Here is a 15508-nt window from a genome sequence, read left to right as displayed (position 1 = left end):
TAATGAATAACATAGTGCGCAAAAAATACAAAACTACCTTGGACATTTCCAATGGATTCTTTTGTCAAAACATGGCACCGGAGAGCAGATATTTAACTGCATTCTCAGTAAATGGCACTCAAAAACAATTCTGTTGGTTAGCCCAGGGGTACAAGAACAGCCCGGGGGTATTCTCAGCGAGAGTAACAGAATTACTACAACTATATGATGATGAAGCATTATCTTATGTTGATGACATTTACCTAACAGATGATGACTTGGAGACTCACTTGAAAAGAGTGAACACCATAATACTTGGGTTCGCTGCAGAGGGTTACAAATTCAACTTCAAAAAATCCAGAATTGCCCATCTAAAAATTCTATACGAAGGATATGAATTATCAAGTATAGCCTGGTTGACAATTTTTTAAGAACTAGAAGAATTAAAAAATCTAAAATATGAAAAGACGTATCCTCTGCCAATCGACATTCTGCCTCTATGACGTTACGCCTGTGTAATCTATACAGACGGACATGCTCAACCCTCCGTTTGGGGAGAACATGCATACAACCCCACATGTGAGATTACAAAAGAAGTGTGGCGCGGAGGTAAACTAAGACCTCTATTAACAAAATCACACTCAGTAGAAACTAATTCAGAACTACAAACTGAAATAATAGCTTTGAAAATGGCGCTAGATAATGCGGATCGCGAATTCCCGACGCTTATAGTGTCAGATTCATATTACTGCGTCAAAGCATATAACAAGGATTTGCAGACATGGATTCAGAACGGTTACAAAGATGACACAGATGCATCAATAAAGCAGAGACTGCTCTGGGAACAAGTAGCTCTTTTGAAAAAAGAACTACCAAAGACTCACGTGACTCACTCACTGAGTCATCAACGTGATGGCGTTCATGTTGTAGGGAATTCATTGGCTGAAACAGCCGCAGCGGCAGCCACTAAATCGGCTCCCGTAGATCGAAAAAAGCGTACATTAAAATACATTGACGGTGAAACAATGCTGGCGGTGAAAACGTCATCAAAAGGCGACTGCTCAGCGTTACCGATCAACTATCCACTCAATTATACATACATAATCGATGCAAACTCCGTCCCTTTTGCTCGAATCCCTGGAGTGGGGGATAGAGTGATTCCAAACATGGACAGGAGAAACTTGTTAATCGCAGACGCACACATGGGCGAGGGTCACAGACACCTTAAATTAAAAGATTCTCTGGAAGAATTACAATCACTGTACTGGTGGCCAGGCATGAGCCTGCACTACACCATGTTTGTAAAAAACTGCCCAAACTGCAACAGAGATCGCAGTGGGGAGAGAAGCAGTTTAATACCTCGTCGTATCAAGGCAGATAATATTACCAGCAAAAAGAATGGCTTGCGATTAACATATACAGGCTAGTTTCCACTTATAATGTAGACCACCAGCACTCGGCTGACGTCCGGACTATTATACAAGATTTGCGAGTCTAAATGGCATATACGCTAAGAGCATGCTACGTTCGACCATTGTTTTCACTCAGGCAATCCAGCCTGGGGGGGAAACATGGCCAAATGAGCACAGCCCAGCGGGAATCTTCTCACTTCCTTCCTGAGGGTACGGGATGGTGTAAAGAAAAAACCAAGGCAGAAAGCAATCTATAATGGAAAGGATATTAGGTTCGGGAGCTGGGTGGGTCAAACATCTAATAAGTGTCCAACGTAGGCTAAATAACTTGCCAAGAAATTCTCTGAAGGGATTCAGTCCGTACGAATTATTATTCGGAACTAGGATGTTGATCTCTGACCTTGATAGTCAGACTTCAGTGGTAATAGAAAAAAGTTTTGATGTCAAAGACCGTTTGGCTATTTTGCAGGACTTAAACAAAACAAGAAAAGACCTGAGCAACATACAGTTGAAACAACAGCCAACAACCACTGAAGAATCACCACCTGTCCCAGCAAGACCTGTCTGGATTCCAAAAGTCGGGGATCTAGTCAGGGAGAAGATCGCGGTAAAGAAGGAATTTGGGCCTTCTTACAGAAAAGCAGTTCCTGTCTTGTCTGTCAACGGGACAAGATCAGTTGTACTACCGCCACTTGCTGGAAAAAAGGAGAACAGAGTTGTATCCATCGACCTGGTAAAACCACAACATGTGGCCGATAACAAACAGTAGGCCAAGTGGACTCCCAATAAGTAGCAGAACACCAAGGTTTGCTACCAGTACAGAGGTCCTATCAAAAAGGCTCATCACATTCGAAACGCCTGCAGAAGAACAAGAAGGACTATGCAACAATGCAATAGAACTCAGACCTCTTAAAACCCAAATAAAGACATTTAGCAGAGACACACCAATCTATACTGAAGTACCAAGTGAAAATGCAAGGAACAAAAATCCTGAAGCAATTGGAACAATTGACAGAACTGCATCCGGTTACTTCATCAACTTCGATGATTCCTCTGACGGCTTCAGTGAATCAAAGACACAGCCATCATCAAAATCCTTTAAAGACAAAGCTAAGGAACTTTTGAAACAACTGAAAGAAACATATCTGGTTTCTCCATGGATTGAATTTTGGGTGGGTTTTGGTGCATTTATCCTCATACTTTGGCTCATCATGGTATTTACTTTGGGACGCTTCATTGAGGGAAAATATGCTAAAATGGACACAGCAAATCAGAACATCAACTTGATCCTCAAACCACACACATTTTCACACGTCGAGAAAAGAGAACTTTCTTCAGCCAACTTCACAGCCAATCCTATACCTGGTGGGGTAGCCTGGGACAACACTGACTATGAAATTTATGGTCCGGTCGAGATCCTGAAATATCCACACCAAATCAAGATCTCTTTGAGTGACTTTGCAAAACCAAACTCATTTGCTGATGATTGGGACTTCGAGAGTATTAACAACATGATGTCTGACTTAGTAATGTCTGCTAAATTTACAAAACATGATTATTTGCAAGGTTCTACAAATTATGATAGTATGTATTGCTATAACCATTATGGTAACCATTTTTTGCATAAATCTGCACAACCTAGAAATGTTTTAAATTATAATCAATGGGAACATTGTGCTAAACCCCAAAAGGGAGCTCTAGAACCGTGTATGACAAATATTCATATTTTTCAGGTTTTAACATAAGTAATGCTGAAACATTTTATTTTAAATTGTCAAACAAGACAGGGATGAAAACCATGATAACCAACACAAAATTGATATATTCAGATTCATTCTTTGAAAAAATGAATACATTTGGATTTGATTATTGGGACAAAAATGTTGATTTGAAAAGTGTTTGGGGTACAAAAGAATGGCAAGTACAGGGTATAGAAGCTTTGTTTAGAGCCTGCATGATCCCAGAACAAATGATATTTTTAAATGACACTGTTCAACAAATCACCTGTCTTGGCTTAGCCAAAATCAAAGATTTAATTAAACCGTCTATTCCAAAGCCAACAATGTTTAGCAATAGCTCTGATACGGATGAAGAGATAGACGTAAACCATATATTAAACCAAAACAGAACACATCCTGATTGGAAACAATGGTTGATCTGGCCCACAGATACAAATAACTGTCAAGATAGATTCCTGAATAAAACACAGGGTTTTAAAATGACCAGGCCAGACCCTAGATATCCCCAAAGACATCACCCAGGGATAATAACAACCTACAGTGTGGGCAAATTATGCCTTCAATGGCTACAGACTTCCACACTGCCTGAAATTAAGCAACACCTAACTTTACTTACTGATGGTGCTGACTTGCGTGATTTCATAATGGGACCACGCAAACAGCGTCAAAAGCGTTTCATAGCAGCCTCTGTATATGCAGCATACAATGAGGCCTGGAAGGTTACTCAAATTGAGACAGCAGAAAGAATACGGGAAATTGACCGTATTAATTTGGAAAAATCACTTTCTGTAGTGGACAATGGGTTAATGACTCTGTCCTCCAGAATTTTTTCATTGGACAGCATTGTGTCTTCAGCAATCGATATATTATCGCAAGACTTACTGTTATTACAACATGGTCAGTCACAATTGCGTTCCATTGTACAGCTTGGCTGGACGTTACAAAATCTGCGTTCAGGCTATGTGCCTTGGCGTTTAATCAACACAACGTCACTATTCCAAATCTTTAACCTTACTGATAGACAAATCGGTATGGCGCAAAAGGGTGCTGATTATACAATCTTGAGCATTGAAAAACTAGAAAGATTACCAATGACAATGTCAGAACGACCTGTCAGTGAATGGATAATACACGGAATCATAAATATTCCAATCTCAACCTTCAGGTTTCAATACTGCCAAAAATATATACAGGCTGGCATGTACGAGAAATTGGGAAAGGGGTACCTTAAAACAACTTGGAACCTGCCCTATTCACATGCATGTGTCAGTAATAAAGGACAGAAAGTGTTTCTTAGTGGCAACAATTGTGCTATGTCACTAAGCGGCACGCTTCTGTGTAACGGAATTAGTTTGCATGGAGCCTGTGAAGGGAATTCATACAACCTTTCATGTCACCAGCAAGGCGCACCTGCAACTGAAATAGAACCATTCTTTCAAAGACTCTATAATGGGAGTTACATTCTTATTGTAGACCGCATATGTTGCAGTCTTATGCCCGGGACTCCTTATCTAGTAACTACAACGGCGAAGGTCAAGTGCTGTGGACGCTCTTTATTCCCCAGCTCCTTTCCAGACAGGGAGGCAAGGGCATGGCCCAGTTTGAAAATTACTTCTATTCGAATAGACACTTTAAGCAGAATGAAAACAGTGCTTCTTCAGACGCCTACAAGGCTCACGTCATCAAAAGAAACGTATGATCTACAAGTCGCAAGGACGACTGCAGAGATACATACATTATTATCAACTAATTCCCCCGTACATTTCGCGGAAATCCTAAGCGAAATCTTAAATATTTCTGATACCACTGGGGTCTCAAAGGTATTTAAGACAGTATTTTCGATGGCATTAACACCATTCAAAGCCATACTGGGTATTTTTCCAGATTTCGTCCCTTCGATTTTTGGCGGACTTCCCCTGATCCTGGGACTAATTGCAGGAATCCTATTCCTAGTCCTTATTTTTCGTTATGGCAACCCATGTCACAGATCAAACTCTCGCGACAATGGAAGATACGATCCTAGCCATTGGATACCAGGACCGGATATCAAAAATCCTGGGACTCTCCCGGCTTAGAGACCTGAACATGACTTGGTTTCTATCATTTCGACCAATGTGGCAAAGGTGTGTTTTACCTGTACTAAGGTGTCTGCTATGCGGAGAAGAATGCGTGTTAGACACCTGTCTGACGCTACAATCGGATGCGCCGGTGGATGCAGATACACTGTTGGTTCCTACCAAGGTTCACGCTTTGTGCTGCCCTCAAAGGCTGCCAATCCTGATGACGGCATTCCTGGAATCTTCACCACTGCGATTGAAGAGTAGTGAAGTTCAAGATGAAAGCAGCATCGAACAGGTACGACCTTCTGTCAGCAATGCGAATCAGAATGTCAATGGAGACAATCATGCGCACGAATGCATGGTTACACCTATTTCCGACTTAGTGGAACTTTCCCATGAAGCTGTTGACAGTTTTTTCGAAAGCCTGAATGATATGATGTTCTCTCCAGAACAGAAATAGAGACTTTTGAGTAAAACTCGCACACGGCGTTCCCTGAATTCGGCCTTCAACTTTAAAAATAAAGTCACATGAACAATTTCACTCCAGTTCACGGACAGCAATTTTTTCAGCATGCCCCTTAAAATATTTTTCTACATATTTTTTCCCGGGACACTGATCTTCTGCTTAAAGTAAGAAACTATTCCTAGAGAACTAAAATTTCTATTTTTAGATACTTTATAGACTTTAGCTGCCCGCTGGTTGGTTCACAAATATTTTATTATGTGATGAAATGGTCTCGGACTTCCTTTCTGTATAGCCATATTAAGAGCCATTTCATGTGTATTTCTCATATACCGATAAGCAATAATGCATAAAAATGCGTGTTTACTTTTGCATTTAATTCATAGCTTAAGTGCATACAATATATATGACTGCAATTTTTCAGTATATTTGAAAATTTCGAAATGCATTTATGTATTTTGGGGTGGTAAGGTATACACTATACTCTATAGTATGTTGTACTATGTTATACTATGCATAGATTAGTAGATATGACCATAGTTAGCGTGGAGTGGGTGTCGTGTATTTCTATAGGTTCTGAATCAGTCCCCCTATTCCTGACCCTATTCTGGTTAAACTAACTATCAAGTTAACTAACAGTCAGCCCATGAGGCAAGAAAACCCCCATGATGCAGATACCGTTATCTGACGCAGTCACACTCCGGCACAGGAACGTGTTATCTGATTAGGTCATAACGCTTGAGATCTAATTAGACAAGCGACATTCCTCCAGCCCCTGATAAGGCATACGACGTTCTCATAACAAATCAAACCTATGACAACCTGGAAAATCCGTGCGGCCATTGTTTTGATTTCACAGAGAACTTTAGTAAAGAATGTGCTAACGAGCAAGTCGTATGACATCTTTATTGACGTATCTATGTCCATCCTTACGTCAATCTCGGCACCTTTAAGGTATAAATATTGCCGACCTTGCCCTATGCAAACACACGCGTGGTGACAAGACGGAGCAGCCATACTTGCCGAAGCCGAGAGCAGAAGCAGACCCCGCTGGCAGCAGCCCCGCCTTCCTGACGCGCTGAGAGACGCGCTGCTATCTCAAGCCGAGAGACCCAGCACCGGCGTTTCTGGGCAGCCCTCGCAGGCAGCCTGGAATATCGAGAGCAGAGAAAGAGATACCATTCCTCATTCATCCTAACTTCCAGGTACAGAACTGAATAACCCCTCACAGAGAATTCTTTAGTTATTCACTTGGCAAAAACAAACTTAACTTAAACTGTAACTTTCTATTCCCGCCCACGCATTAGACTTAGGTCAGGTACACGGGGTAGGCGTATTTAGAAACACCAGTTGAGTACGTTTAGTCAAATGTATATGTGTATGTAAATATATTTTAATCATTTTAAAACATCATATGGCTCAGAAACCATATCAATGTTTTTACAGTATTATTTTATACTATTGCTTTTAATGTATGCACTTTACTTAACTATAAGTATTTCAATACTATCGATCCATTTCTCTTGTACGAGAAAAGAGACTGATCAATAAATAACACCTTTTTATTGAACACGCCCGTCTCTTCCTTTTCTCTACATTCTGATGAGACTAAGAATGCACGTACTGACTGAGTAAAATAATTGCCTTGTGCTCACACGACTCTCGAGATTGACTCTTGATTAGGGGAGAGCAAAGTTGTCATGTTCTATGGTTGTCAGAAACTAAATCCCTTCTTGTCTAATCAGGGAAGTTAATCCTTCCTTGAACATTCGAGAAAGTTTTTAGCGAACTCTGAGCTTAGCTGGCAAACCCAAAAATTAAGTCTAGTATCGACAGTAGTAGACCTAGTTAACGTCTGGCCTAGGCCGTTACTGCTGTAGGTACTATTCCAATGCGCAGAGCCTATTGGGAAAATAGGAGCTACACTGGAGACCTGGGGAAGTACCTACGCAGGAGGATAGGCAGTGGGGGTCAGGGCAGGGTCTTATGATGCTGGAATGACAGGGCCTAGTGTGCTGCTTTACAAGTATTAAGGCATCCTGTACCCCCCCCACTGACCTAACCCCGCGGCAGGGAACCCCCAGGGACCACTTGAAGGGATTGGCTGAGAAGAACTTGGAACACCAGCCACCAAACTATTCCCCCCTTCAAGGAACAAGAAACCAAGCAACAAAACTAAGGGCGTAAGGAACATCACGCCAACAAGAAACTAAGCTTCTATTTACAAGGGCGCAAGAAACATCACGCCAACAAGAAACTAAGCCTCTATTTACAAGGGCGCAAGAAACCTAAAGCGCTAAGAAGAAATTAAATCATCACAGGACTTTTGAAGAAGCAAACAGGTATTGGCGCGGTACTGACCCTGCGTTTCCTGATGTCACCTGGGGTCTCCCTTGCTAACCTGCTACTGGGGTGTCACCTGTCCTGTATATCTAGCGCTGCCCTTGCTGACCCTGTGAAGAGCGCTGAAGTAATGGAGGGGGTTGCTGCCTTCTGAAGCGCTATATTTGCCTGAACTGCAGCACCCTGAACTGAATGTTATTAGACCTGCTGGTCTTGCCCCCACCTCGTGTGGGCCAAAGCGCTATAGCCCTGCACCCTGCTGTCTGTGAAGCGCAAGAATCCTGGGCGTGATTCCTGCCTGAAGCGCTATATTATGTGGTGCCCTTCAGCAGCGCTACCTGGAATGAACTGTCTGCCGAGCGCTACCTCTGCTGTGAATTGCCTGCTATATCATAGCGCTGTGAATCCTGAAAAGCGCTATCCCCCTGAAGCGCTGTGTCACCAAGAACTTCTGTGGCTCTAGAAGTTGCTGCCTTCTGAAGCGCTGACTCCCTGCTCCCCCAACGCTCCTTTGCTGTCCCTGTGAAGAGTGCTGAGGTACTGAAGGGGGTTGCTGCCTTGTGAAGTGCTGTACCTGCAGGGTGCTATTATCTAAACCTGATTGCCTGCTGAAGCGCTGTCCCCAGCATTGCCTGTGGCCAAGCGCTGTCATGTGAGGAACTGAGGTAGTGCCCAGGGAAGCGCTGTAATTTCACTCCAAGCGCTTTCTTGAATGTCCCATAGAAGCGCTGTAATTGTGCCTCCAAGCGCTCTCTTGTAGGCCCCAGAGAAACGCTGTATTTTTGACCTTAAGTGCCCACCTGTTGGCCCCTATGTGCCTCTAGTGACGTGGAGGCCATTAAGTTACTGTTTATGCCTGAGGACAGGCTTGCCATTCATGAACTGTTTGGGCCCTGGTTCCGGCGTAGGCCTAAAGACATACTGAGTTCATCTGCGATGGCTTAGCCCTGCATAGGGGAGTCCAAGGCATAGTAAAATGCTCATTGAGAATGCTTTACTGAATTGCTTATTGAAATGTTCACCTTAATTAACAGAAATGTTTTACTAATCTAAAGCAAGGCCTGTGCTTACTTAATGAGATGTTTTATCCGCAGTGGCGTGTTTTTATTCCTGCCATAGGAGTTTCATTCCTGCCTAAGGAAATGGTTAATGAAATGTTTTACCCTCAGTGAAGTGTTTTACTTCTGCTAAACTGATTATCTCTATTGCAGGAAATGTTTTACCTGTAAGCTCCTGATTAATAGGGGGGAGGCCCTGCCTGTTCAGGCATCAGGTAATAGGATGGTGTGTGATGCCTAAAGAAATACTTTATGCCTAATGAAAGGTGTTGACCTCATTTGAGGCAATGTTTACTCCTGCCCAGGGAAGGGTCTCATACCCCTGCTATAACAGAGATCTACTTACACCTGCTCAATGTAGGGATTTCTACTTCCCTGATGGAATGTTGGTGTAGCCCTGATACAGTTAAATCTGCACAAGGGGATGGTTACCTAGTTTGCAATGTTTTCTCCTAGTTAGTGCTGGCTAATGCAATGGTTAGCTGGGCCCAATGAGAAGTTCTCCCAAAGGGATGCCCAACCTTGTTATATGGAATAATTATTCTTAATGAAATGTTTAATTCCTATTACAGGAGGAGAGTTACGTCCACATACTTTTGTGGCAAATGAAATGTTTCATATTTAAGGAAATGTTTGAACTACACTTAACGAATTGTTTATTCCTACAGTGGGGAGATGTTTCTGTTATGGAACTGTCCCTTTGTTTACCTGAGGAAATGGATATTGATGCTTAATGCAGTGTTGTTCTTATGACTTTGAGATGTATTCCTTTCAGGTACTGACCAAGAAGCAAGGCGTAGGTTGGGCCTGTGTCCCACTAAAAATTTATTTAACTATTTATTGATCCAATATTTAATATTTATTGCAGAACGGATATTTATTCATCTAATATTGATCGCAAGTTTTGAGACACATGTATTTTAAATGAATTTATGATTTCCCTGATCCTGCTCTATCTATCTGATTATTTATCTTATACAAATCACTTGTTTTTATACAAGCTCTGGAGTGGAGTCATTTATTGCGTGCCCAGGTTTCTGTCTCAGTGTGAGTGTGTGCTGCATGATCGCTTAACACATGTGCTTTCGGATGCCTACCCGCTCGTGCCATGCTACCCTAGGGGACTGGTGACCCCAGTTCCAACATATTGGTGTCGAGCGGTGGGATCCAGGACCTGTGACCATGCAGCACCCTCCATTGGGACAGGGTGCACAGCAATTGGGCTGCACAATTATTGTGTGTGCAAGCCTTAGGAATTGACCCCTCCACTGTCTAGCCTGTGAGTGTATCAGGGCCTGTTGGACCTCATTCTGTCGCCACATCCTAGAACCTTTTTCCTGAATTATCTGAGTCCTCACCTGGCACTGGAGTGTTGTGTCAGGGGATGGGGGTGCCTGTTGGGCGGAGGGAAGAAGGAACTCCGTACCACTTTGGGGGCACGGGTAGGAGCCCACCCAGAGGGGAGAGGGGATGGGGACAGGAGGGGCAGGTCACACCCAGGGAGGCGGTCACACCAGAGAACCTTGGAAGGGGGGGTGTGTCGTCAAAGAGGTTAGAGCAGAAAAGGGAGAGTGTGAGCCTTGCAATGAAGGAAGGGAAGCTGGTGCACAGGCTTCAGCTAACAGAGACAGAGCTGAAGACCTTGAAATCATGTGTGCCAGGTACTTCCATGGTGGCAGCGTACCCGAGGTTCGGGGTTTCGACCAGTCACGGGGTGTAGAACCTGGACTGGGGTTTCAGGTGCAGGGATTGCCTGACCTGGAGGGTGGGGTACCAGTAACTATGGACCCTACCAGTGTGACTTCCAGGGGCACCTATCCGGGGAGGAGGGTGCAGAACCCTGGAAGGGGGTGCAGAGGGAGGAAGGACTCTCCTCTGGCACTGGTCCAGCCACGGGGTTAAAGATCCTGGGTTGGGTGGCCAGGTTCAGGGGTTGCCTGACCTGGCGGGAGGAATCTCTGTATTCAGAGTTCCCCCGGTTGTGACTTCCAGGGGTACCTATCCGGGGAGGAGGGTGCGGAACCCTGGAAGGGGGTGCAGAGGGAGGAAGGACTCTCCTCTGGCACCGGTCCAGCCACGGGGTTAAAGATCCTGGGTTGGGTGGCCAGGTTCAGGGGTTGCCTGACCTGGCGGGAGGAATCTCTGTATTCAGAGTTCCCCCGGTTGTGACTCTCAGGGGTGCCCCAGCTGTGGTCACTGGGCCTGGAGTGTTCTTTAAGAGAACCCCAGGTTGGGAGACTAGGCTGTCCCGATGTGTCATCCAGGAGGGAGGGTGCGGAACCCTGGGAGGGGGTGCAGGGAGAGGTAGGTCTCGCCCCTGTCACCAGGTCAACTTAAGGGTTTAGACCCTAGGTTGAGGAGGAGAGTGGAAAAAGGTACCACGGGCCTGGGGCGACTGCCCCCCACTCTGAGAGAGAGTAAGGGCCAGAGACATCTGGATTGGAGGTCTGTCCTGGCCGCATCCCACTAGGAACACCAGTGGGGTGGTTGGATTAGCGAGAATGTCATGGTGGTATTGGGCCTGCGTCCACCTTTTTCCGCCCCAAGCAGGGAAGCCCATCAAGGGAATGATCGGTCTACCCTGGCTTTTGGCTGGGGGGGAGATGTGTGAGACTTGGCCCTTTCCCCAAAATTTTTCGCCTTTTTATTTCCCTTTTAAATCAGAATGCCCTCATGGTAACAACAATGTATAGGCCTTGTGTAGTGAGGAAAGCCCTGTGTAGTTTAAAACTAGTGTTAAAATGCAGGTGCCTTATACCCCTAATATGGCTGCCACTGACCACTGCTGCTGCAGCGGGGTTTAGTGGGCGCATTCTAGTGGCCAGGGCCTGGCTGGAACCCTCCAAACAATGTATCAACTTAGCCTGCCAGCCTGTCCACAGGTAGAATGGTGGAACCTCCTAGAACCCCCTGGAACCTTCTGGAACAGGTGAGGTGACACCAACTGCCACTGCCAACTGTCAACTGGCACTGTATAAGGAAAGGAAGGTAAACTTTCCTGTCAGAGGGACTAAGGGGGGACCTGGGGAAGTACCTACGCAGGAGGATAGGCAGTGGGGGTCAGGGCAGGGTCTTATGATGCTGGAATGACAGGGCCTAGTGTGCTGCTTTACAAGTATTGAGGCATCCTGTACCCCCCCACTGACCTAACCCCGCGGCAGGGAACCCCCAGGGACCACTTGAAGGGATTGGCTGAGAAGAACTTGGAACACCAGCCAACAAACTATTCCCCCCTTCAAGGAACAAGAAACCAAGCAACAAAACTAAGGGCGTAAGGAACATCACGCCAACAAGAAACTAAGCTTCTATTTACAAGGGCGCAAGAAACATCACGCCAACAAGAAACTAAGCCTCTATTTACAAGGGCGCAAGAAACCTAAAGCGCTAAGAAGAAATTAAATCATCACAGGACTTTTGAAGAAGCAAACAGGTATTGGCGCGGTACGGACCCTGCGTTTCCTGATGTCACCTGGGGTCTCCCTTGCTAACCTGCTACTGGGGTGTCACCTGTCCTGTATATCTAGCGCTGCCCTTGCTGACCCTGTGAAGAGCGCTGAAGTAATGGAGGGGGTTGCTGCCTTCTGAAGCGCTATATTTGCCTGAACTGCAGCACCCTGAACTGAATGTTATTAGACCTGCTGGTCTTGCCCCCACCTCGTGTGGGCCAAAGCGCTATAGCCCTGCACCCTGCTGTCTGTGAAGCGCTAGAATCCTGGGCGTGATTCCTGCCTGAAGCGCTATATTCTGTGGTGCCCTTCAGCAGCGCTACCTGGAATGAACTGTCTGCCGAGCGCTACCTCTGCTGTGAATTGCCTGCTATATCGTAGCGCTGTGAATCCTAAAAAGCGCTATCCCCCTGAAGCGCTGTGTCACCAAGAACTTCTGTGGCTCTAGAAGTTGCTGCCTTCTGAAGCGCTGACTCCCTGCTCCCCCAACGCTCCTTTGCTGTCCCTGTGAAGAGTGCTGAGGTACTGAAGGGGGTTGCTGCCTTGTGAAGTGCTGTACCTGCAGGGTGCTATTATCTAAACCGGATTGCCTGCTGAAGCGCTGTCCCCAGAATTGCCTGTGGCCAAGCGCTGTCATGTGAGGAACTGAGGTAGTGCCCAGGGAAGCGCTGTAATTTCACTCCAAGCGCTTTCTTGAATGTCCCATAGAAGCGCTGTGATTGTGCCTCCAAGCGCTCTCTTGTAGGCCCCAGAGAAACGCTGTATTTTTGACCTTAAGTGCCCACCTGTTGGCCCCTATGTGCCTCTAGTGACGTGGAGGCCATTAAGTTACTGTTTATGCCTGAGGACAGGCTTGCCATTCATGAACTGTTTGGGCCCTGGTTCCGGCGTAGGCCTAAAGACATACTGAGTTCATCTGCGATGGCTTAGCCCTGCATAGGGGAGTCCAAGGCATAGTAAAATGCTCATTGAGAATGCTTTACTGAATTGCTTATTGAAATGTTCACCTTAATTAACAGAAATGTTTTACTAATCTAAAGCAAGGCCTGTGCTTACTTAATGAGATGTTTTATCCGCAGTGGCGTGTTTTTATTCCTGCCATAGGAGTTTAATTCCTGCCTAAGGAAATGGTTAATGAAATGTTTTACCCTCAATGAAGTGTTTTACTTCTGCTAAACTGATTATCTCTATTGCAGGAAATGTTTTACCTGTAAGCTCCTGATTAATAGGGGGAAGGCCCTGCCTGTTCAGGCATCAGGTAATAGGATGGTGTGTGATGCCTAAAGAAATACTTTATGCCTAATGAAAGGTGTTGACCTCATTTGAGGCAATGTTTACTCATGCCCAGGGAAGGGTCTCATACCCCTGCTATAACAGAGATCTACTTACACCTGCTCAATGTAGGGATTTCTACTTCCCTGATGGAATGTTGGTGTAGCCCTGATACAGTTAAACCTGCACAAGGGGATGGTTACCTAGTTTGCAATGTTTTCTCCTAGTTAGTGCTGGCTAATGCAATGGTTAGCTGGGCCCAATGAGAAGTTCTCCCAAAGGGATGCCCAACCTTGTTATATGGAATAATTATTCTTAATGAGATGTTTAATTCCTATTACAGGAGGAGAGTTACGTCCACATACTTTTGTGGCCAATGAAATGTTTCATATTTAAGGAAATGTTTGAACTACACTTAACGAATTGTTTATTCCTACAGCGGGGAGATGTTTCTGTTATGGAACTGTCCCTTTGTTTACCTGAGGAAATGGATATTGATGCTTAATGCAGTGTTGTTCTTATGACTTTGAGATGTATTCCTTTCAGGTACTGACCAAGAAGCAAGGCGTAGGTTGGGCCTGTGTCCCACTAAAAATGTATTTAACTATTTATTGATCCAATATTTAATATTTATTGCAGAACGGATATTTATTCATCTAATATTGATCGCAAGTTTTGAGACACATGTATTTTAAATGAATTTATGATTTCCCTGATCCTGCTCTATCTATCTGATTATTTATCTTAATACAAATCACTTGTTTTTATACAAGCTCTGGAGTGGAGTCATTTATTGCGTGCCCAGGTTTCTGTCTCAGTGTGAGTGTGTGCTGCATGATCGCTTAACACATGTGTTTTCGGATGCCTACCCGCTCGTGCCATGCTACCCTAGGGGACTGGTGACCCCAGTTCCAACAACCCATAAGCATCAACCGACCAGGTTTATTTGACTTGCGTTTTTCTTTACAGGTATTCTACATTTTTATGGAGGACTACCAAGCGGTCAGTCCTGGAAGCATGACACACACTCCTTAGCGCGAGTGTAAAAATGCAATTCACGTGATATATTTTTATCACTCACTTTATATTCACTTAGTTTTGAGAGGTTCTAAGAAAGCCCTTCCTATTTTTTCCTTGGGCTGAAACATGTCGACCCTCTGATGATATACACAATCACACATAGATCTTGCTGATATCATCTACTCTTTGTTTGTTTTTTTAATCATACCCCAGGACTCCAAGAATAAAGTAACAGGCAGCATTCTGGAGGTATTTTTAATTGTTAATTCACTCACTTAGTCACACATCACATCACCTCAAAAGAACCAGCTCCACTGTAATTCAGGTGTTGTAGAACAGCCAGGTGGCATTCGGCCATCTGGCTGGGACCCGATGATGAAGCATGACACCAACCAGGTTGGTGTGTGAGGGTTTTATTAATAACCTTTAGAGGTGCCGGTACTCCACATACGTCAGACAACTTCAGTTCCTGGCCGTTCTACTTTGTTTATTAGTATATTATTTGGGACACGGACGGCTGTCTGATAGTCCTTACTCTCTATTTTGTTTACAAAAAAGCGCATTCATGGTAGCACAACGTAATTTTTTCTTACCTGATGACTCACCCAGCCAGTATTATTCACCGAGGGTGAACATACTCCTGTCTTAGCTGGATCGTGCGTGGTCTCAGTAATCATAAAAAGTTAAGATAAATCGCTTCTTTTTTACAGAGACCT

Source organism: Lissotriton helveticus, chromosome 5_1 (assembly GCF_964261635.1).
Source record: "Lissotriton helveticus chromosome 5_1, aLisHel1.1, whole genome shotgun sequence".
NCBI lineage: Eukaryota > Metazoa > Chordata > Amphibia > Caudata > Salamandridae > Lissotriton > Lissotriton helveticus.
The sequence above is the reverse complement of the archived record's forward strand: the minus strand, read 5'-3'. Positions refer to the sequence as shown.